This window comes from Pogoniulus pusillus, chromosome 12 (genome assembly GCF_015220805.1).
Source record: "Pogoniulus pusillus isolate bPogPus1 chromosome 12, bPogPus1.pri, whole genome shotgun sequence".
In the NCBI taxonomy this organism is placed as follows: domain Eukaryota; kingdom Metazoa; phylum Chordata; class Aves; order Piciformes; family Lybiidae; genus Pogoniulus; species Pogoniulus pusillus.
The window spans coordinates 30774159-30795924 of record NC_087275.1 but is presented as its reverse complement, the minus strand read 5'-3'; the positions used below and the strand labels follow the sequence as shown (position 1 = coordinate 30795924).

Genomic DNA, 21766 nt, shown 5'->3' with positions numbered 1-21766 from the left:
AACTTTTGTGCTTTGTTGCAATGAAATAAACCCCAACCAACCCCCCCCCCCAAAAAAAAACCCAACCCAAAGATTGAGGCTTTCAGCATTTCCCTTTGCACTTGCATTGCAGTTCAGGACATGAGAAACCTCTCAGCTCTGGCTACAAGGCACTGGTGTTGGGTTTTGACATCAGATCTGGGGAGCAGATTCATCCAAATGATTGAGCTTTAATTTAGGGTTGATTCTGGTGTACCACAGCAGTACTAACAGATGGGTGGATGCAGGAGAATGGGAACCTAGCCTGAGTTTTGATCACATCAGATTTGCTAGTGAGTGAGGGGACAGCAGGATGCTGCTTGCCTCTCTATCATGTTTTTAAGGGTTGGCTCCCTTAGCACAATCCAAACCCACTGGACTGCAGCTCATGACATGGTGCTGATTGGCCCTCCAGGGTAGCCCCCAGGAGGTGATAGGGGAGCTACTGAATCACAGAATGGGAGAAGGGACCTCCAGAGCTCATCCAGCCCAACTCCCTCTGCACTCAGCAGGGACATCCTTCACTGGCTCAGGCTGCACAGAGCCCTGTGGAGCCTCACTCTGAGTCATAGAATGGCAGGGGCTGGAAGGGACCTCCAGAGGTCATCCAGCCCAACTCCCTCTGCACTCAGCAGGGACATCCTCCACTGGCTCAGGTTGCACAGAGCCTTGTGAAGCCTCACTCTGAGTCATAGAATGGCAGGGGCTGGAAGGGACCTCCAGAGGTCATCCAGCCCAACCCTCTGCACTCAGCAGGGACATCCTTCACTGGCTCAGGTTGCACAGAGCCCTGTGGAGCCTCACTCTGAGTCATAGAATGTCAAGGGCTGGAAGGGACCTCCAGAGCTCATCCAGCCCAACTCCCTCTGCACTCAGCAGGGACATCCTCCACTGGCTCAGGTTGCACAGAGCCCTGTGGAGCCTCACTCTGAGTCATAGAATGTCAAGGGCTGGAAGGGACCTCCAGAGCTCATCCAGCCCAACTCCCTCTGCACTCAGCAGGGACATCCTCCACTGGCTCAGGTTGCACAGAGCTCTGTTGAGCCTCACTTTGAATCATAGAATGACAGAATGGCAGGGGCTGGAAGGGACCTCCAAAGCTCAGCCAGTCCAACCCTCTTGCCAGAGCAGCAGCACCCAGAGCAGCTCACACAGGAACACATCCAGGTGAGGTTCGAATACCTCCAGAGAGGGAGACTCCACAACCCCCCTGGGCAGCCTGTGCCAGGGCTCTGGCACCCTCACAGGGAAAAAAATCCTCCTCATGTTTAAATGGAACTTCCTATGCCTCAGCTCCCATCATTGCCCCTTGTGCTGGCATTGGGCATCACCCAGCAGAGCCTGGCTCCAGCCTCCTGCCACTTACCTGCACATCTTTATCAACACTGCTAAGTACCTCCAGGTGAAGGAAATCAGAGAATGGTTTGGATTGGAAGTGACCTCCAAAAGACCACCCTTGCAGTCAGCAGGGACATCCCCCACTAGATCAGGTTGTCCTATCAAGCCTGACCTTGAAGACCTCCCGGGATGGAGCCTCAACTACCTCCCTGGACAACCTGTACCAGTGTTCCACTAGCCTCATGATGCAGAACTTGTTCCTGACATCCAATCTGCATCTCCTTTTCTCTCCTATGAAGCCCTTTTCTTTTTGCACAGCTAGAGAGGAAAGCTGCACCTTCAGCCAGCCTGTCTGTGGGCCTCTGTTGTCCTTCGGTTCGCAGGGGTTCAGAAGCCAATCAGTTCAGTAATGCTGTGTGCACAAAAGTCTCTTCATGCAGCCTCCTGGGGCATCCTGGCTTCAGGCCAGCTGACTGCAAAAGCAAAGCCTTCCCCCCTCAGCATCTCAGCAAAGTGCACATAATGCCTCTTTAAGCAAATCAGTGCTGTAACAGGTTGCAATTGATCCAGCCAAAGGAGAACTAAAAATAGATCCTGCTTTCAATCTCCCCTGGGCAGCAGAGGGATTTGAAATCCTCCTTTGCCATGGGAAACAAACAAACCAAAACCAAACCAGGCAGCACTTCAGTAAATGAATGTCATAGAGTCAGAGAATCAGCCAGCTTGGAAGACAGCTCCAAGCTCAGCCAGCCCAGCCTAGCACCCAGCCCTGCACAACCAACCAGACCATGGCACTAAGTGCCCCAGCCAGGCTTGGCTGCAACACCTCCAGCCACAGCCACTCCATCACCTCCAACAAAGCTAGTGAAAGGCCTGGAACACAAACCCTGTGAGGAGAGGCTGAGGGAGCTGGGGGGGTGCAGCCTGCAGCAGAGGAAGCTCAGGGCAGAGCTCATTGCTGCCTGCAGCTGCCTGCAGGGAGGCTGTAGCCAGGTGGGGTTGGGCTCTGCTGCCAGGCAGCCAGCACCAGAAGAAGGGGACAGAGGCTCAAGCTGTGCCAGGGCAGGTCTAGGCTGGATGTTAGGAGGAAGTTGCTGGCAGAGAGAGTGATTGGCACTGGAATGGGCTGCCCAGGGAGGTGGTGGAGTGGCTGTGGCTGGAGGTGTTGCAGCCAAGCCTGGCTGGGGCACTTAGTGCCATGGTCTGGTTGGTTGGGCAGGGCTGGGTGCTAGGTTGGGCTGGATGAGCTTGGAGCTCTCTGCCAGCCTGGCTGATTCTATGACACAAGAATGGTGCAGAGGGGCTGTTTGCAAAGGCCTGCAGCAACAGGACAAGGGCAAGGGTTTGACATGAGAGAAGAGCAGATTTAGACTGGATGTTAGGAACAAGCTCTTTGCTGTGAGGGTGGAACACTGCAGGTTGCACAGGGAGGTGGTTGAGGTCCCATCCCTGTGGATATTCAAGGTGAGGCTCAACAATCCTCTGAGCAACCTGATCTAGTGGAAGATGTCTCTGCTGACTGCAGAGGGGGTTGGACTGGATGACCTTTGGAGGTCCCTTCCAACCCAACCCCACTCTCTGATTTGAAGGGGCAGGCAAAGCACAGGTGAATATATATGAGCAGCTGCTACCTCTGGGAACAAACAGCACAGCACAGCCTAAACAACACAGATTGTAACTTCAACTTGAATTACGAGAAGGGTTAAAAAGAAAAACCCCAAACCCCAAACAAATCCACCTTGGAAAAATCGTGGAGAACAGCAGAGCCATCAAAGCAGTCATAAACACAGCAAGCACTGGAGAGCAGAAGAGCTCTTACCTTTATTGCCTCCAGGTTTGATAGGATTATAGGGAGCTCCTCGAGTAAATGTCTACCAGTGGAGTTGTCTGAGCTCCATAATTGTGTTTGCCAAAGTGGAAGGGAGATGGTCTCACTTGAAACTTCAGTCATTCCTCACAATATTGATGTTAGGAAAGTGGTCCCTGGCAAGGCAAAATCCACAAGCAGTGAAGGAGAGGATAAAAAGGTGGCTAAGCACTAAGCTCCCTTTTTGCTACGTCCTTGCCCAGCAAGTGTAAAACCCTCATGTAGAGAGTTTTGCAGGGGCAGCTGAGATCAAAGCTCCTGTGCTCAACCAGGATAACCAAGGCTGTGCCTAATTCTGCTCAATTGTTTTTCCTTAATGCCTCCTGGCACTGAGTTACTAAAACTAATCACTTCTTGTACTGCTGTTGCTAATGCCAGCCTCATGTTCTCCTGTGTGCTCCTCTCAAAGTCACTCAGGGTTGGGAGGGAGCACAAGGAGCAGGCAGTGCCAACCCCCTGCCATGCCCAGGGACACCCTACCCTAGAGCAGGCTGCACACAGCCTCAGCCAGCCTGGCCTCAAACACCTCCAGCCATGGGGCCTCAACCACCTCCCTGGGCAACCCCTGCCAGCCTCTCACCACTCTCCTGCTCAACAACTTCCAGCCTCACTCTCCCCACCTCCAGCTTTGCTCCATTCCCCCCACTCCTGACACTCCCTCACAGCCTCAAAAGTCCCTCCCCAGCCTTTTTGTAGCCCCCTCCAGATGCTGGAAGGCCACAAGAAGGTCCCCTGGGAGCCTCCTCTGCTCCAGCCTGCACAGCCCCAACTCGTTCAGTCTGCTGTAGCACTCCCTGCCAGTGCCAAGCTCTCAGTGTGTAAGGAGGGCATCAGGACACCAAGATAATTGCAGTTAGCTTGAGGAAAGCAAAGGGTCACAGAACCAAAGAGTTGTCACTGAACACCTGACTGCTGCAAACAAGAGGCTGGGGAGAGTCAGAGGATCAGCCAGAGCTGGAAGGGACCTCAGAGATCATTTAGTTCCATCCCTCCTGCCATGGGCAGGGACACCTCACACTAGAGCAGGTTGCTCTGAGCCACATCCAGCCTGGCCTTAAAAAGCTCCAGGGCTGAGGCTCCCTCCACCAACCTGGGCAACCTGTGCCAGCATCTCACCACCCTCATGCTGAAGAACTTCTTCCTCATGTCCAATCTAAATCTCCCCTCCTCTAGCTTGGATCCATTCCCCTCCAGTCCTGTCACTGCCTGACAGCCTAAAAAGTCCCTCCCCAGCTTTCTTGTAGCCCCCTTCAGATACTGAAAGGCCACAAGAAGGTCTCCTTGGAGCCTTTTCCCCTCCACACTGAACAATCCCAACTCTGTCAGCCTGTCCTCATAGCAGCTCCATCTCTCTGAGCATCCTCCTGGCCCTTCTCTGGACACATTTCTGCAAGTCCCTTCACTTCCAGCTCTGCAGGATAGAAGGATGTGGATAAGAAGGGAACCATTATTTTACATACAAAATAATTTGATTCTTTTGGGGTTTTCTGATGTGGATAACATCTGAAGAAAGCAAAAGGAAGCCTGAGGGGTGATCCTCACTGATGTTGATAAAGATGTGCAGGGTGAGAGCCAAGTGGATGAAGCCAGGCTCTGCTGGGTGATGCCCAATGCCAGGACAAGGGGCAGTGGGTGGGAGCTGAGGCATAGGAAACATGAGGAGGAATTTGACACTGCTCTCCCTGCTGGACCAACAATGATCCTGGGCCACCTCCTTTCTGTAAGGTACTTTCCTGGGATCTCTGTAAGGTACTTTCCTGGGGCCTGTGGCTCTTGAACAGGACTTGAAGACTCCAGGTTGGGGCCAGAGTGGCTGAGAGCAGCCAAGCAGAGAGGGAGCTGGGGGTGCTGGCAGAGAGGAGCTGCAGAGGAGGCAGCAGTGTGCCCAGGTGGGCAGCAGAGCCAATGGCATCCTGGGCTGGCTCAGGAGCAGTGTGGGCAGCAGGACAAGGGAGGTTCTGCTGCCCACCCCTGTGCTCAGCACTGCTCAGGCCACCCCTGGAGTGCTGTGTCCAGTTCTGGGCTCCTCCATTGCAGAGAGCTGCTGAGGTGCTGGAAGGTGTTTGGAGCAGGGCAGCAAGGCTGGGGAGGGGCCTGGAGCACAGCCCTGTGAGGAGAGGCTGAGGGAGCTGGGGGTGAGCAGCCTGCAGCAGAGGAGGCTCAGGGCAGAGCTCATTGCTGCCTGCAGCTGCCTGCAGGGAGGCTGTAGCCAGGTGGGGTTGGGCTCTGCTGCCAGGCAAGCAGCAACAGAACAAGGGGACAGAGGCTCAAGCTGTGCCAGGGCAGGTCTAGGCTGGATGTTGTGAGGAAGTTGTTGGCAGAGAGAGTGATTGGCACTGGAATGGGCTGCCCAGGGAGGTGGTGGAGTGGCTGTGCCTGGAGGTGTTGCAGCCAAGCCTGGCTGGGGCACTTAGTGCCATGGTCTGGTTGGTTGGGCAGGGCTGGGTGCTAGGTTGGGCTGGGTGAGCTTGGAGCTCTCTTCCAACCTGCTTGATTCTGTGATTCTGTGATTCTATGACAGCTGCTTCTTACAAAACAAGACAACTGCCTTTGAGAACTAAGAAAAGCTAAAACACAACCAAGTGCTGTGTCCTTGGAAGTACAAAGCTAAGTGGAGAAAGAGTTAAAGCCACAAGAAATCTTTTCTCCCAAGACCTACCCTGCAGCTTGTCACCCCTCTAAGCTTAGAGGATGACTCAGATGCATTCTCATTCTCTGTGCTTCACATGGCATCTGCTGCTGCATATTTGTGGCAGGATCTTGTCTTTGAGCAGCTGGTGACAACCCACTTGCTCTTGCTGCCTTCAGCAGGGATGTTTTTTCCCCCTTGTTTCTCGTTGTTTTGATGGGAGCCCCAGTGTTGGAAAAACAAGCCCATTTATCCTGATTAGAAGCAGATATTTAAGCACTTGCCAATTAAAAATCCATTTGTTATCACAGAACCATAGAACCAAGCAGGTTGGAAGAGAGCTCCGAGCTCATTCAGCCCAACCTAGCACCCAGCCCTGGCCAATCACAGAACCATAGAATCAAGCAGGTTGGAAGAGAGCTCCAAGCTCCCCCAGCCCAACCTAGCACCCAGCCCTGCCCAACCAACCAGACCATGGCACTAAGTGCCCCAGCCAGGCTTGGCTGCAACACCTCCAGCCACAGCCACTCCACCACCTCCCTGGGCAGCCCATTCCAATGCCAATCACTCTCTCTGACAACAACTTCCTAACAACATCCAGCCTAGACCTGCCCTGGCACAGCCTCAGACTCTGTCCCCTTGTTCTGCTGCTGGCTGCCTGGCAGCAGAGCCCAACCCCACCTGGCTACAGCCTCCCTGCAGGCAGCTGCAGGCAGCAATGAGCTCTGCCCTGAGCCTCCTCTGCTGCAGGCTGCACCCCCCCAGCTCCCTCAGCAACTCCCTCAGGTGTTTGAGGCCAGGCTGGCTGAGGCTGTGTGCAGCATGCTCTAGGGTAGGCTGTCCCTGGGCATGGCAGGGGGGTTGGAACTGGCTGCTCCTTGTGCTCCCTTCCAACCCTGACTGCTTCTATGATTCTAAGCCTGCAAAGGGAACTGTGTCCAGTTCTGGTGTCCCCAGCATAAGGCCATGGAGCTGCTGGAGCAAGCCCAGAGGAGGGCCACAAAGATGATCCAAAGGCTGAAGAAACTGTGCTCTGAGGATAGGCTGAGGGAGCAAAGAGAAGACACCAGAGGGACCTCAGAGCTGCCTTCCACTACTGCAAGTGATCCTACAGGAAGGCTGCAAAGAGACTTTTCCTAAGGGTATGTAGTGGCAGGGTGAGGGGGAATGGTTTGAAGCTGAGGTTTAGGCTAGAGTCGAAGATGTTCTTCAGCAGGAAGGTGGTGAGACTCTGGATAAAGCTGCCCAGGAAGGCTGTGGATGCCTTCTCCCTGGGGGTTTTCAAAGTCAGGCTGGATGAGGCTTGAAGAGCAGAGTCCAGTTGAGAGGTGTCCCTGCCATGGCAGGGAAGTTGGAGTAGATAATCCCTAAGGTCCCTTCCAACCTGAGCCATTCTATCATTGACTCCCATCAAGAGAACTGCTTGAAAACACCCAAAATGAATCTGTTTGACCCTGCAGTATTAATCCACTGCACAGATATTTATTCCTACACTGAGGCCACACTTCAATAACCAAACCACATCCAACAACCCCCACTCCATCCACCCCCAAGTCAAAATTCACATTCCCTCAGCTGATTTTCTTGCTGGAGATGGAGCTAGGATGATCACAGTCAGCTTTGATGCTTGTCAAGCAAATGTGGCTCCTTCCATTTGGCAGGAGCTAAAACTAAGTTGCAGCAGAAGCAGCAGCACTGGAATGAAAACTCCCTGCAGGCCATTTCAGGTCAGGAGAGTTTGGCTCTTGACTTTAAGGCACCAAGACCTAATGTACCCTTCAGTATCCTAGAATCATAGGATCACAGAAACAGGCAGGCTTGGAAGGGACCACAAGGATCAGCCAGTTCCAAACCCCCTGCCATAGGCAGGGACACCCTAACTTAGCTCAGGCTGCCCACAGCCTCAGCCAGCCTGGTCTTAAACACCTCCAGGGAAGAGGTTTCCACCACCTCCTTGGGCAACCCATTCCAGGCTCTCACTACACTCATTCTGAAGAGCTTCCTCCTAACATCCAGTCTGAATCTCTCCATCTCCAGCTCTGAGTTCCTCCATTGCAGAGAGCTGCTGAGGTGCTGGAAGGTGTTTGGAGCAGGGCAGCAAGGCTGGGGAGGGGCCTGGAGCACAGCCCTGTGAGGAGAGGCTGAGGGAGCTGGGGGGGTGCAGCCTTGCAGCAGAGGAGGCTCAGGGCAGAGCTCATTGCTGCCTGCAGCTGCCTGCAGGGAGGCTGTAGCCAGGTGGGGTTGGGCTCTGCTGCCAGGCAGCCAGCAGCAGAAGAAGGGGACACAGCCTCAAGCTGTGGCAGGGCAGGTCTAGGCTGGATGTTGTTAGGAAGTTGTTGTCAGAGAGAGTGATTGGCACTGGAATGGGCTGCCCAGGGAGGTGGTGGAGTGGCTGTGGCTGGAGGTGTTGCAGCCAAGCCTGGCTGGGGCACTTAGTGCCATGGTCTGGTTGGTTGGGCAGGGCTGGGTGCTAGGTTGGGCTGGAGGAGCTTGGAGGGCTCTAACAACTTGCTTGCTTCTATGATTCTATCCTGTGATTCTGCTCCATTCCCCCCACTCCTGGCACTCCCTGACAGCCTAAAAAGTCCCTCCCCAGCTTTTTTGGTAGCCCCCTTCAGATACTGGAAAGCTACAAGAAGGTCACCTCAGAGCCTCCTCTTCTGCCTTTTCCTATATCCCTCCCCCAAACTTAGGCTGAATCATTAAACTGATTCTTGCCTTGTAAATCCCAGAAGCTATTAATGGAGTTCCCTTTGCAGGAAGATAGATTAATGACCTGAATCTACTGCAGGATATTTGCTACTCCAGTGCAAATTAAGATCATATTTTAACCTTATTTTATACCCACACCCAGCAGAGGGCTACCAGAAGGAGCTGGATATTTAAATGCCAAACTTATAAATCTCATCCTCAAACTTTTAATCCTAATTCTTAAATTTCTACTGTTTTTTTTCCCACTTTTCTCATCTCTCTTTTTTTTTTTAAGTCCATAAGGAAAAAAAAAATCAGATGCACTTAGGAGGTGTTAAAAATACAAAGGAATCTTCTCCAGGCTTTTCAAGCTCTTAGCTACTTCCATACTTCACAGCTTGGGCTGGGAATGAATACAACTCCAGGCTGGGTGGGCAATGGCTGAGAGCAGCCCTGAGGAAAAGGCCCTGGGGGTCTGGGGTGATGAAAAGCTCAACAGGAGCCTGCAGTGTGAGGGCAGCCCAGACACAACCCTGTGCTGGGCTGCAGCAAGAGCAGTGTGGGCACAGGGCAAAGGAGGGGATTCTGCCCCTTGGCTCTGATCTCCTCAGACCCCACCTGCAGTCCTGGAGCCCCCAGCACAAGAAGGACATGGAAGTGTTGGAGCCAGTGCAGAGGAGGCCACCAAGATGCTGAGAGGGCTGCAGCAGCTCTGCTCTGAGCACAGGCTGAGAGAGTTGGGGCTGTGCAGGCTGGAGAAGAGAAGGCTTGGAGGAGACCTTGGAGTGGCCTTGCAGGATCTGAAGGGGGCTAAAGGAGGGCTGGAGAGGAACTATTGACAAGGTCTGGGAATGAGAGGAGGAGGAGGAATGGGTTTAAAGTGGCAGAGGGGAGACTGAAACTGGATGTTAGGAAAGGTTCTTTGCAGTGAGGGTGGTGAGACACTGGCACAGGTTGCCCAGGGAGGTTGTGGAGCACAGAAGCACCCAATGTGATCTTTGCTGTTAGGAAGGATTGAGGGTGGTGAGACACTGGCACAGGTTGCCCAGGGAGGTTGTGGAGCACAGAAGCACCCAATGTGATCTTTGATCACATTGGGTGCTTCTGTGCTCCACAACCTCCCTGGAAGTGTTCAAGGCCAGGTTAAAGACCTTTAGCAACCTGTTCTAGTGGGAGGTGTCCCTGCCTATGGCATGAGGTTGGAACTGGCTGAGCTCTGAGGTCTCTTCCAACCTAAACCTTTCCATGATTCTATCCATTTTCTAAAAGCTTTTGTATTCTCCAGATGCTTTCATGTAGATTTTTTAGATGCCTTCAAACCCACAGCTTGGGCTGGGAGTGAATACAAAATGTTTTCCATTTCACTCAGGTCACACTTCTCAGTTTCAAGGGATGTGGTTTTAAAGCTCCCAGGTGTTGCAGGCTAACCTTTTGTACAGACTCCTGCCTGTCCTGGTGGACAAAAGGATGCCCAGGAGCCAGCAATGTGATCTTATGGCCAAGGAGGCCAATGGCATCCTGGAGTGGTTTCGAAGGACTGTGGTTAGTAGATCCAGAGAGGTTCTCTTCCCTTTCTACTCAGCCCTGGTGAGGCAACAGCTGGAATGTGTGTCCAGTTCTGGGCCCCTCAGGTCAAGGAGGACCTCAGGGAACTGCTTCAGAGAGTCCAGTGCAGAGACAAGGCACCCAGTAACAGAACAAGAGGACACAGCCTCAAGCTGTGCCAAGGCAGGTTCAGGCTGGATGTTAGGAAGAAGCTCTTCAAAGCAAGAGTGATTGGCATTGGAATGGGCTGCCCAGGGAGGTGGTGGAGCTGCCATCCCTGCAGGTGTTCAAGCCAAGCCTGGATGGGGCACTTAGTGCCATGGTCTGAGGTGTTTGAGGCCAGGCTGGCTGAGGCTGTGTGCAGCCTGCTCTAGGGTAGGGTGTCCCTGGGCATGGCAGGGGGGTTGGAACTGGCTGATCCTTGTGCTCCCTTCCAACCCTGCCTGCTTCTATGATTCTAAGCCTGCAAAGGGAACTGTGTCCAGTTCTGGTGTCCCCAGCATAAGGCCATGGAGCTGCTGGAGCAAGCCCAGAGGAGGGCCACAAAGATGATCCAAAGGCTGAAGAAACTGTGCTCTGAGGATAGGCTGAGGGAGCAAAGAGAAGACACCAGAGGGACCTCAGAGCTGCCTTCCACTACTGCAAGTGATCCTACAGGATCACCCTCCATGAGACCAACCCTGCCTGATTCTATGATTCTATGATTCTGGTTGATTGGCCAGGGCTGGGTGCTAGGTTGGACTGGCTGAGCTTGGAGGTCTCTGCCAACCTGCCTGATTCTCTGATCACTGCCATTCATACTCCTCATACACTCAACTCCTAACTATTTTCTGGGCAAGGCTCTGCCTGATGTGGCAATTATTTCATGGACCCTCTGTGTGAGAAACTGCTGCAGTCAGGCATCAGCTATGGGATGATGCATTGCCCACAGCTTCTGCCTCCTGTCATCTTTATTTGCTTCATTTTTTTCCCCTTTGAAGTGAGGAAAGAGAGATAAAAGACTGCAGAAGCAAGAGAGGCAGCAGCGTAGGGAACATGAAAAACTCCAGAGCCCCAAACCTCCCCCATAAAATCCTATCCAGGCACTGCTGTTTATTAGCACTGCTTCATTTCTGCCCAAGCTGCTAAGGCTTTTGGCAGGGAAAAATCAGCCCAGAGTGGACTCCACTCTGCTGTAGCCAGCATGCTTCCAGTACCCAACCTAATTAGCTTCATGCCAGCCAGAGTATCTCTGCACTGCAGCATTGCCATATCCTCTCTCAACAGGCAAGACAGAGAACTTATCAACTACACCTCCACTCAAACCTTCCTCATCTTCTTTTGTCCCAGAGCTAACACTGCCAGCAGCACTGACACAAAGGAGCTGAGAAGATAAATGAACTGGCAGCAGTATGTTCCCTGAGACCTCACTAACTCCAACTGGAATCATCTCCCTGTATCTGATCATTTACTGGGGCCACTTCTGGTGTCCCCAGCAGAAGAAGGGCATGGAGCTGCTGGAGTCAGTGCAGAGGAGGTCACAAAGATGATGCAAGGGCTGGAGCAAGCTCTGCTATGAGGATAGGCTGAGGGAGCTGGGGGTGGAGGAGGCTCCAGGGGAACCTTAGAGCTGCTTTCCAATAGCTGAGAGGATCCTACAGGAAGACTCTTCATGAGGGTGTTTAGCAACAGGACAAGGGGGAATGGTTTGAAGCTGAGGAAGAGTAGATTTAGACCAGATCTTAGGAAAAAGTTCTTCCTAAGAACTCTGGAGACTCTGGAAGAGGCTGCCCAGGGAGGCTGTGGATGCCTCCTTCCTCAGAGTGCTCAAGGCCAGGCCTTGAGCAGCTGAATCTAGTTGAGAGGTGTCCCCTGCCCACAGTGGGGAGGTTGGAGCAGATGATCTCTGAGGTCCCTTCCAACCTGAGCCCACCAAGACCCAAGCTATCCCATACACAACCCTGACATGGGAAGAGAGGGGACCTCACTAAGCCAAAATCAGAGAATGGCTTAGGTTGGAAAGAAGCTCAAAGCTCAGCCACTTCCAGCATAGGCAGGGACACCTCCTGCTAGAGAAGGTTGCTCAAGGACTCATCCAACCTGGCCCTTGAACACCTCCAGGGAGGTTGTGGAGCACAGAAGCACCCAATGTGATCTTTGATCACATTGGGTGCTTCTGTGCTCCACAACCTCCCTGGGCAACCTGTGCCAGTGTCTCACCACCCTCAGTTCTTCCTCACAGCAAAGATCACATTGGGTGATTCTGTGCTCCACAACCTCCCTGGGCAACCTGTGCCAGTGTCTCACCACCCTCACTGCAAACAACTTCTTCCTAACATCCAGTTTCAGTCTCCCCTCTGTCAGTTTAAACCCACTCCTCCTCATCCTCTCATTCCCAGACCTTGTCAATAGTCCCTCCCCAGCCCTCCTGTAGCCCCCTTCAGATCCTGCAAGGCCACTCCAAGGTCTCCTCCAGGCTGCACAGCCCCAACTCTCTCAGCCTGTGCTCAGAGCAGAGCTGCTGCAGCCCTCCCAGCATCTTGGTGGCCTCCTCTGGACTGGCTCCAACACTTCCATGTCCTGTTCCATGTGAGGCTCCACAGGGCTCTGTGCACCCTGATCTATTGGAGGATGTCCCTGCTGAGGGCAGAGGGGATTGGGCTGGATAATCTCTGGAGGTCCCTTCCAGCCACTGCCATTCTGTCATTCTATGATTCAAAGTGAGGCTCAACAGAGCTCTGTGCAACCTGAGCTAGTGGAGGATGTCCCTGCTGAGTGCAGAGGGAGTTGGGCTGGATGACCTCTGGAGGTCCCTTCTCCCATTCTGTGATTCAGTAGCTCCCCTATCACCTCCTGGGGGCTACCCTGGAGGGCCAATCAGCACCATGTCATGAGCTGCAGTCCACTGGGTTTGGATTGTGTCTCTGTGATTCATGGAACTTCCTTTGCCTCAACTCCCACCCATTGCTCCTTGTGCTGGCATTGGGCATCACCCAGCAGAACCTTGCTCCATCCACTTGGCCCTCACCCTGCACATTTTTATTCCCCACATTGCCCACCACAGATAGAATCAGAGAATCATAGAATCAACCAGGTTGGAAGAGACCTCCAAGCTCATCCAGTCCAACCTAGCACCCAGCCCTAACCAATCAACTAGACCCTGGCACTAAGTGCCTCATCCAGGCTTTTCTTGAAGACCCCCAAAAAAGACTGGATGAGGCATTTAGTGCCATGGTCTAGATCTGAAGGCTTTGAGCCTCCTGAATTGCACTTTTGCCCAGCAGCCACCCAGCAAGCAAACCACCCCTGCCAAAACACTACAGCTGAGATTGATTCAGAGTGGTAAGGCAGAAAGACCTCAAATGGAAGAAGCAGGGAGAAAATGAAGTTAATTAAAGTGCTGTCCAGCTGGAACTTGAACATTCTTCAACTCAGGGAGTAGATCATGCCCTGACTTTTCCTATCTACACTGAAAAATAGGAACTGCTGTGGATTTAATTAAAGCTCTGACTGAGAGTTTGGGGTTTTTTTAATTATTATTATTACTCTTTACTTGTTACTCTTCAATCAAGGCAGAAAGTTATGACCTCTATCATGAAAAAGAAGGTTTCCTTCCATTATCATAATCTATGTGATTATTTTTGGTCAGGTTTGAATTCAGGCAGAGGTTTCTACACCCTTCAATAGCTTTATTGATGATCTGGAGCAGGGGATTGAGTCCAGCAGCAATAAGTTTGCAGATGACATCAAGCTAGGAGCAGGTGTGGAGCTGTTGGAGGGTAGCAGAGCCCTGCAGAGGGACCTGGCCAGGCTGCATGGGTGGGCAGAGGCCATGGGATGAGACTGAACAAGGCCAAGGGCAGGGTTCTGCACTTTGGCCACAACAACCCCAAGCAGCACTGCAGGCTGGGGCCAGAGTGGCTGAGAGCAGGCAGGCAGAGAGGGAGCTGGGGGTGCTAGGAGAGAGGAGCTGCAGAGGAGGCAGCAGTGCCCAGGTGGGCAGCAGAGCCAATGGCATCCTGGGCTGGCTCAGGAGCAGTGTGGGCAGCAGGACAAGGGAGGTTCTTGTGCCCACCCCTGTGCTCAGCACTGCTCAGGCCACCCCTGGAGTGCTGTGTCCAGCTCTGGGCTCCTCCATTGCAGAGAGCTGCTGAGGTGCTGGAAGGTGTTTGGAGAAGGGCAGCAAGGCTGGGGAGGGGCCTGGAGCACAGCCCTGTGAGGAGAGGCTGAGGGAGCTGGGGGGGTGCAGCCTGCAGCAGAGGAGGCTCAGGGCAGAGCTCATTGCTGCCTGCAGCTGCCTGCAGGGAGGCTGTAGCCAGGTGGGGTTGGGCTCTGCTGCCAGGCAGCCAGCACCAGAAGGAGGGGACAGAGGCTGAAGCTGTGCCAGGGCAGGTCTAGGCTGGATGTTGTTAGGAAGTTGTTGTCAGAGAGAGTGATTGGCACTGGAATGGGCTGCCCAGGGAGGTGGTGGAGTGGCTGTGGCTGGAGGTGTTGCAGCCAAGCCTGGCTGGGGCACTTAGTGCCATGGTCTGGTTGGTTGGGCAGGGCTGGGTGCTAGGTTGGGCTGGCTGAGCTTGGAGCTCTCTTCCAGCCTGGCTGATTCTCTGATTCTCTGATATATGTTTAACCATCCTTATTTTTTTCCTTTAAAAACACTCAGCATTGGCTGTGTGCCTGAAGGAGTCAAAGATCACATTGGGTGCTTCTGTGCTCCACAACCTCCCTGGAGGTGTTCAAGGCCAGGTGGGATGAGTCCTTGAGCAACCTGCTCTAGCAGGAGGTGTCCCTGCCTATGGCAGGGGGTTGGAACTGGCTGTGCTTTGGGGTCCCTTCCAACCCTAACTGATTCTATGACTCTGAACACAGGACTGACATGGAGCTGATGGAGCAGGTTCCAACCTGAACCATTCTATGATCCTATGAAAAAACAACCCCCACCATTGGAACCACATTTAGTAACTGCTTACCCAGCATTTCTCTCTTGTTTCTTATCCAGAACCTTTCACACTGCTAAATTCCTGAGCTGAGGGTTGTTCTTTTTCCCCCTTCCCAGTAGCAGTGAGAAATTAAGCAGCTCTGTTGTGCTCAGAGTAAGGCTATGATGACTGCACTCTCTGTCAACTCATCCTTTTCAGACAAGGAGCTAAAAATACCTCTTGGTGCAAATCCCTGCTACTGCTAACAGCCCTGGGAAGCTCTTTGAAGCACAGCCTGGCTGTCAAATGTGTCAAGCTGCTGAGGGAAAGACTCCTGTGCTTCTCCAGAAGGAAACACTTGATTTGTGAGTCAGGGAATGCTGAGGAGAGATGTGCTGACACAGACCTGTGTGGCTTCAATGGGATCTTCGTTGTTGCTTGAGCAGCATACATAAGTATCAGGTGCCAGGGGTATCACAGCATCACAGAATGATGAGCTCTGGAAGGCACCTCCAAAGCTCATCCAGACCAACCCCCCTGCCAGGGCAGGAGAACCTAGAGCAGCTCACACAGGAACACATCCACAGCATCACAGAATGTCAGGGGCTGGAAGGGATCTCCAAAGCTCATCCAGTCCAACCCCCCTGCCAGAGCAGCAGCACCTAGAGCAGCTCACACAGGAACACATCCACAGCATCACAGAATGTCAGGGGCTGGAAGGGACCTCCAAAGCTCATCCAGTCCAACCCCCCTGCCAGAGCAGCAGCACCTAGAGCAGCTCACACAGGAACACATCCACAGCATCACAGAATGTCAGGGGCTGGAAGGGATCTCCAAAGCTCATCCAGTCCAACCCCCCTGCCAGAGCAGCAGCACCTAGAGCAGGTCACACAGGAACACATCCACAGCATCACAGAATGTCAGGGGCTGGAAGGGATCTCCAAAGCTCATCCAGACCAACTCCCCTGCCAGAGCAGCAGCACCTAGAGCAGCTCACACAGGAACACATCCACAGCATCACAGAATGTCAGGGGCTGGAAGGGATCTCCAAAGCTCATCCAGTCCAACCCCCCTGCCAGAGCAGCAGCACCTAGAGCAGGTCACACAGGAACACATCCACAGCATCACAGAATGTCAGGGGCTGGAAGGGATCTCCAAAGCTCATCCAGACCAACTCCCCTGCCAGAGCAGCAGCACCTAGAGCAGCTCACACAAGAACACATCCACAGCATCACAGAATGATGAGCTCTGGGAGTGATCTCCAAAGCTCAGCCTGTGCAGCCCTCCTGCCAGAGCAGCAGCACCTAGAGCAGGTCACACAGGAACACAACCTGCTTGATTCTATGACTCTGATAGTTCCTTAAGTGCTTGGAGGTCTCATTCCAAACCAAACCAGCAAATCTCAGAGCTGGCAGAGAGAGATTTGGCAGCTGAGGATCAGTATGCAGGATCAGTGCTGTCCTTTGCTCCCCCAAGCTCAGAGGTCAGTGGCACTTTTCAGAGCTGGCATTAACAAGACTTGTCAGCACAACATTATTTTCCCTCCTCTTCTTTCCCACTATGATTCCTCCCTCTGTTCTTAGCACACAGGAACAGATGTTTTTAAAGCTGTAGAGTCAGTTTGTGCAGCCCAGGGAACATTTACCCTGGCTTCAGCAAGGTATCAGGAGGAAAAAAAAGCTCACTTTTGTCATCCTCTGTCATGCTGATTTGTACTTTAGTCTGCAAGCACTTCAGAGCACAGCACTATCAGGTTAAAAAGGGTTGGCAGATTCAGGTCATGCCACAGGTAAAAGTATCTATTTATTATGCAGGGAGAAAAAAGAAGATGCTAAAAAAAGCAGGAAAAGACAGGACATGCTTGATAAAAACCTGGATGAAGAGATGGACCTTGTAGATGCCTAAAGGGCAGCAAAGACTGTCAGACCCACAAGCTCCATGGTCTGCAGCTCTCCACTGCATCCAGCTCTGGAGTCCCTATGACAAGAGGGCTGTGGAGATGCTGGAGAGTGTCCAGAGCAGGGCCAGGAGGATGCTGAGAGGCTGCAGCAGCTCTGCTGTGAGCACAGCCTGAAAGAGTTGGGGCTGTGCAGGCTGGAGCAGAGGAGGCTCCCAAGGGACCTTCTTGTGGCCTTGCAGCATCTGAAGGGGGCTACAAAAAAGCTGGGGAGGGACTTTTGAGGCTGTGAGGGAGTGTCAGGAGTGGGGGGAATGGAGCAAAGCTGGAGGTGGGGAGAGTCAGGCTGGAGGCGAGGAGGAAGTTGTTGAGCAGGAGAGTGGTGAGAGCCTGGCAGGGGTTGCCCAGGGAGGTGGTTGAGGCCACATGGCTGGAGGTGGTTGAGGCCAGGCTGGCTGAGGCTGTGTGCAGCCTGCTCTAGGGTAGGGTGTCCCTGGCCATGGCAGGGGAGTTGGAACTGCCTGATCCCTGTGCTCCCTTCCAACCCTGCCTAATTCTGTGATTCTGTGACTCTATGATCTCTCCTCTCAGTGTGAGCACTGAGACAAGCAGCAAAACCTGCCAGGAAATCACTACCTGAGGAAGTGATCATCAGGGGGTTGGGACACCTTTGCTACAAAGACAGCCTAAGGGAGCTGGGGTTGTTCAGCCTGAAGGAGAGAAAGGTCTGGGGAGACCTGGGAGCAGTCTTCTAGTACCTGAAGGAGACTACAAGAAAGATGGAGAGAGACTGTGTATGAGGGGCAATGGCTTCAAACTATCTGCAGGGAGGCTGTAGCCAGGTGGGGTTGGGCTCTGCTGCCAGGCAAGCAGCAGCAGAAGAAGGGGACACAGCCTCAAGTTGTGCCAGGGCAGGTCTAGGCTGGATGTTGTTAGGAAGTTCCTGGCAGAGAGAGTGATTGGCACTGGAATGGGCTGCCCAGGGAGGTGGTGGAGTGTCTGTGCCTGGAGGTGTTGCAGCCAAGCCTGGCTGGGGCACTTAGTGCCATGGTCTGGTTGGTTGGGCAGGGCTGGGTGCTAGGTTGGGCTGGATGAGCTTGGAGCTCTCTTCCAACCTGGTTGATCCCATGATTCTAGAGAAGAGTGGATTTAGATTGCATGTTCCACCATGAGAGTGGAACACTGCAACAGGTTGCCCAGGGAGGTAATTGGAAGCCCCAACTACAACAAGGTCTCCCAGGGAGGTAGCTGAAAGCCCCAACTACAACAGGTCTCCCAGGGAGGTAGCTGGAAACCCCATGCCTGGAGATATTCAAGGTGAGGCTCAACAAAGCTCAACCTGCTCTAGTGGAGGATGTCCCTGCTGAGTGCAGAGGGGGTTGGACTGGATGACCCTTGGAGGTCCCTTGTAACCCAAAGCATTCTGTGATCCTCTGATTCTGTGAAGCACCACTCTCCTTGGTTTCTTTTGGCTTAGGAATTGTTCCTGTGCTCTAGGCAGCCAAGGGCTCAGCAGATAATTGCTTTATCAAAGGAATTAGGAATATCAGAACTTCAGCAGCTCTGCAATGTCCCTCAGCAAGCAAACAGCTCACTCTCCCACCCACTCAGTACACCCTCGCTTGTGAATTGCAATTAGCATTGCAAATGCCTTTCCCTTTTGCAGAGCTATTGATTGTGCTGTTAAAGAGCAGCAGTTTGCATGCCTGGGAAACTGCTTTGGCTTCTATTCCCCATTATCTACCTACCTACCTGTCGATCAGTCTGTCTGTCTGTCTATCTATCCATCCATTGATCAATCTACCTACCTATTGACCTATCTACCACCTACCTATTTATCTGTCCAGCCAGCCAGCCATGTCTCTGTCTATCTACCTACCTTCCTACCTCCCTACTTCCCTACCTGTCTGTCTGTCTGTTTGTCTATCTATCTACCTGCCTTTCTATTTGTCCATCCATCCATCCAATCCATTCATCTCTCTTTCTCTACCTGTCTATCTATCAGTGAATCTACCTATCCATCTCTCTGCCTATCTATCAAGCTTTCTACCTACCTATCTATCAATCTGTCTACCTATCCACCTATCAATCCCTCTACCTTTCTGTCCATCTGTCTATCAATCAATCAATCAATGTACCTACCTTTCAAGCTATCAATCTCCCTCCCTCCCTATCTATCTACCTACCTACCTGTTTATCTACCATCTACCTACCTGCCTACCTATCTATCTACCTACCTACCTACCTATCTGTCTATCTACCTACCTATCTATCTATCTGTCTGTCTATCTACCTACCTATCTGTCTATCTATCTACCTACCTGTCTACCTATCTATCTACCTGTCTGTCTATCTACCTACCTATCTGTCTATCTATCTACCTATCTATCTACCTACCTATCTGTCTATCTATCTACCTATCTACCTATCTATCTACCTGTCTGTCTGTCTATCTATCTATCTATCTATCTATCTATCTATCTATCTATCTATCTATCTATCTATCTACCTACCTGTCTACCTACCTGTCTACCTATCTATCTACCTGTCTACCTACCTACCTATCTACCTACCTGCCTACCTATCTATCTACCTACCTGTCTGTCTACCTACCTACCTATCTACCTGTCTATCTACCTGTCTACTTACCTACCTACCTGCCTACCTGTCTATCTACCTACTTGTCTATCTACCTACCTGCCTACCTGTCTATCTATCTACCTGTCTATCTACCTACCTACCTGCCTGCCTATCTATCTATCTATCTATCTATCTATCTATCTATCTATCTATCTATCTATCTATCTATCTATCTATCTATCTATCTGCCTATCTACCTACCTGCCTACCTATCTACCTACCTGTCTGTCTACCTACCTGCCTACCTGTCTATCTACCTACCTACCTACCTGCCTACCTACCTATCTACCTACCTACCTACCTACCTACCTACCTACCTACCTGTCTATCTACCTACCTGTCTATCTACCTACCTAGCTATCTACTTATCTGTCTATCTACCTACCTGCCTACCTACCTATCTACCTACCTACCTACCTACCTACCTACCTACCTGTCTATCTACCTACCTAGCTATCTACTTATCTGTCTATCTACCTACCTGCCTACCTACCTATCTATCTACCTACCTACCTACCTACCTACCTACCTGTCTATCTACCTACCTAGCTATCTACTTATCTATCTACCTACCTGCCTACCTATCTATCTACCTACCTACCTGTCTGTCTGTCTGTCTGTCTATCTACCTACCTGTCTATCTATCTACCTACCTGTCTGTCTACCGACCTGCCTACCTATCTACCTACCTACCTGTCTGTCTGTCTATCTACCTACCTACCTGTCTGTCTGTCTATCTACCTACCTACCTACCTGTCTGTCTGTCTGTCTATCTACCTACCTGTCTGTCTATCTATCTACCTACCTGTCTGTCTGTCTGTCTATCTACCTACCTGTCTATCTATCTACCTACCTGTCTGTCTACCGACCTGCCTACCTATCTACCTACCTACCTGTCTGTCTGTCTATCTACCTACCTACCTGTCTGTCTGTCTGTAAGAGGTCCAGCGACACAGAGCTAGCACCACAGCACAACTTCCAGTAATGGGCAGCACATATTGCTCACTGCTAGACTCAATTTCCTCCTTTCAAACCTCTCATTTACCATGGTCTAAATACTCCTCCCAACATAGAGGGGAAATGCTGCCCTGGGACATCCCCTCTCAACACAGCCTCTTTCAGTGGCATGCCTAGCTCAAGGATCAGGATTGGGCTAGCTCAGCTTCTAGCAATCTCTGGGCTTTAGAGAATCATAGAATGGGTTGCAAGGAACCTCCTGAGGTCATCCAGTCCAACCTCCCTGCAGTCAGCAGGAACATGCTCCACCAGAGCAGGAGGAGCAGGAGAATGAGCAGGGTATGGATAATCAACACATGAAAAGGGCTTTGTCTCTCCCAGTGGCAGACAAGCTGGAGCAAAGCTTCATTTGCATTTGCACCAGCAGCACAGTGTGCTACAATAAGCTTCCCTAAATTGATTAGGAGGGGAAAAGAGACCTCCTGAGCAGAAGCTCTGAAGGCTCATCTGCAGGCAGGCACAGGCTTACACGGCACAGGTATCATGGCAATGAGGTGATCCAGAGCTGGGATAGCTGCTCCAGGAGATGCCACCTCAGGAGAGGTCCCTCTGAGCTGATCCTCAAGCACAGCTACCAAGGCAGCTTCCCTCAAAGGGCTTCCTTACAGCTCAGGGAACAGATTAGCTTCTGACACATTTACCATGCTTCATTTCATAGAATCACAGAGTGGTTAAGGTTGGAAGGGACTTCAAAGCTCAGCCACTTCCAACCCCCTGTCATAAGCAGGACATCTCCCACTAGAACAGGATGCTTAAGACCTCATCCAGCCTGGCCTTCAACACCTCCCTTCAGGGGAGTTGTTAGTGCAGACTCAAACCAGTGCCAGCAGTAAGCAGTCCAACCAAAAGACCTAAGGATGTAACCCCAAGTGCCAGCTCCTGCAGCTGGGTGGAGGCAATGCCAAGCACCAATGCAGGCTGGGCAGTGAGTGGATGGAGAGCAGCCCTGAGGAGAGGGACTTGGGGGTGCTGCTGGAGGAGAAGCTCAACAGGAGTCAGCAGTGTACAGAGTAGGCAGAGAGAGCTCCCACTAGAACAGGTCACTCAAGGACTCATCCAACCTGGCCTTGAACACCTCCAGGGAGGTTGTGGAGCACAGAAGCACCCAATGTGATCTTTGATCTTTGACCACATTGGGTGCTTCTGTGCTCCACAACCTCCCTGGGAAACCTGTGCCAGTGTCTCACCACCCTCAGTGGAAAAAGCTTATCATCATAGAATCATGGAAT

At 52.1% G+C, this 21766-nt stretch overlaps 1 long non-coding RNA gene across 2 annotated transcripts in view; it reads right to left on the bottom strand.

The window, feature by feature from the left end:
• The window catches only part of LOC135179907 (uncharacterized), a 238444-nt gene that overhangs the window by 111587 nt on the left and 105091 nt on the right, over nucleotides 1-21766 (bottom strand). The window contains exon 3 of one of the 2 annotated variants that reach the window (XR_010304180.1): nucleotides 3176-3339. The exons of the other annotated variant lie outside the window; for it this stretch is intronic. This is a non-coding gene — a long non-coding RNA (uncharacterized LOC135179907). The remainder of the gene's footprint in view (nucleotides 1-3175; nucleotides 3340-21766) is intronic. 2 annotated transcript variants of the gene reach the window in all.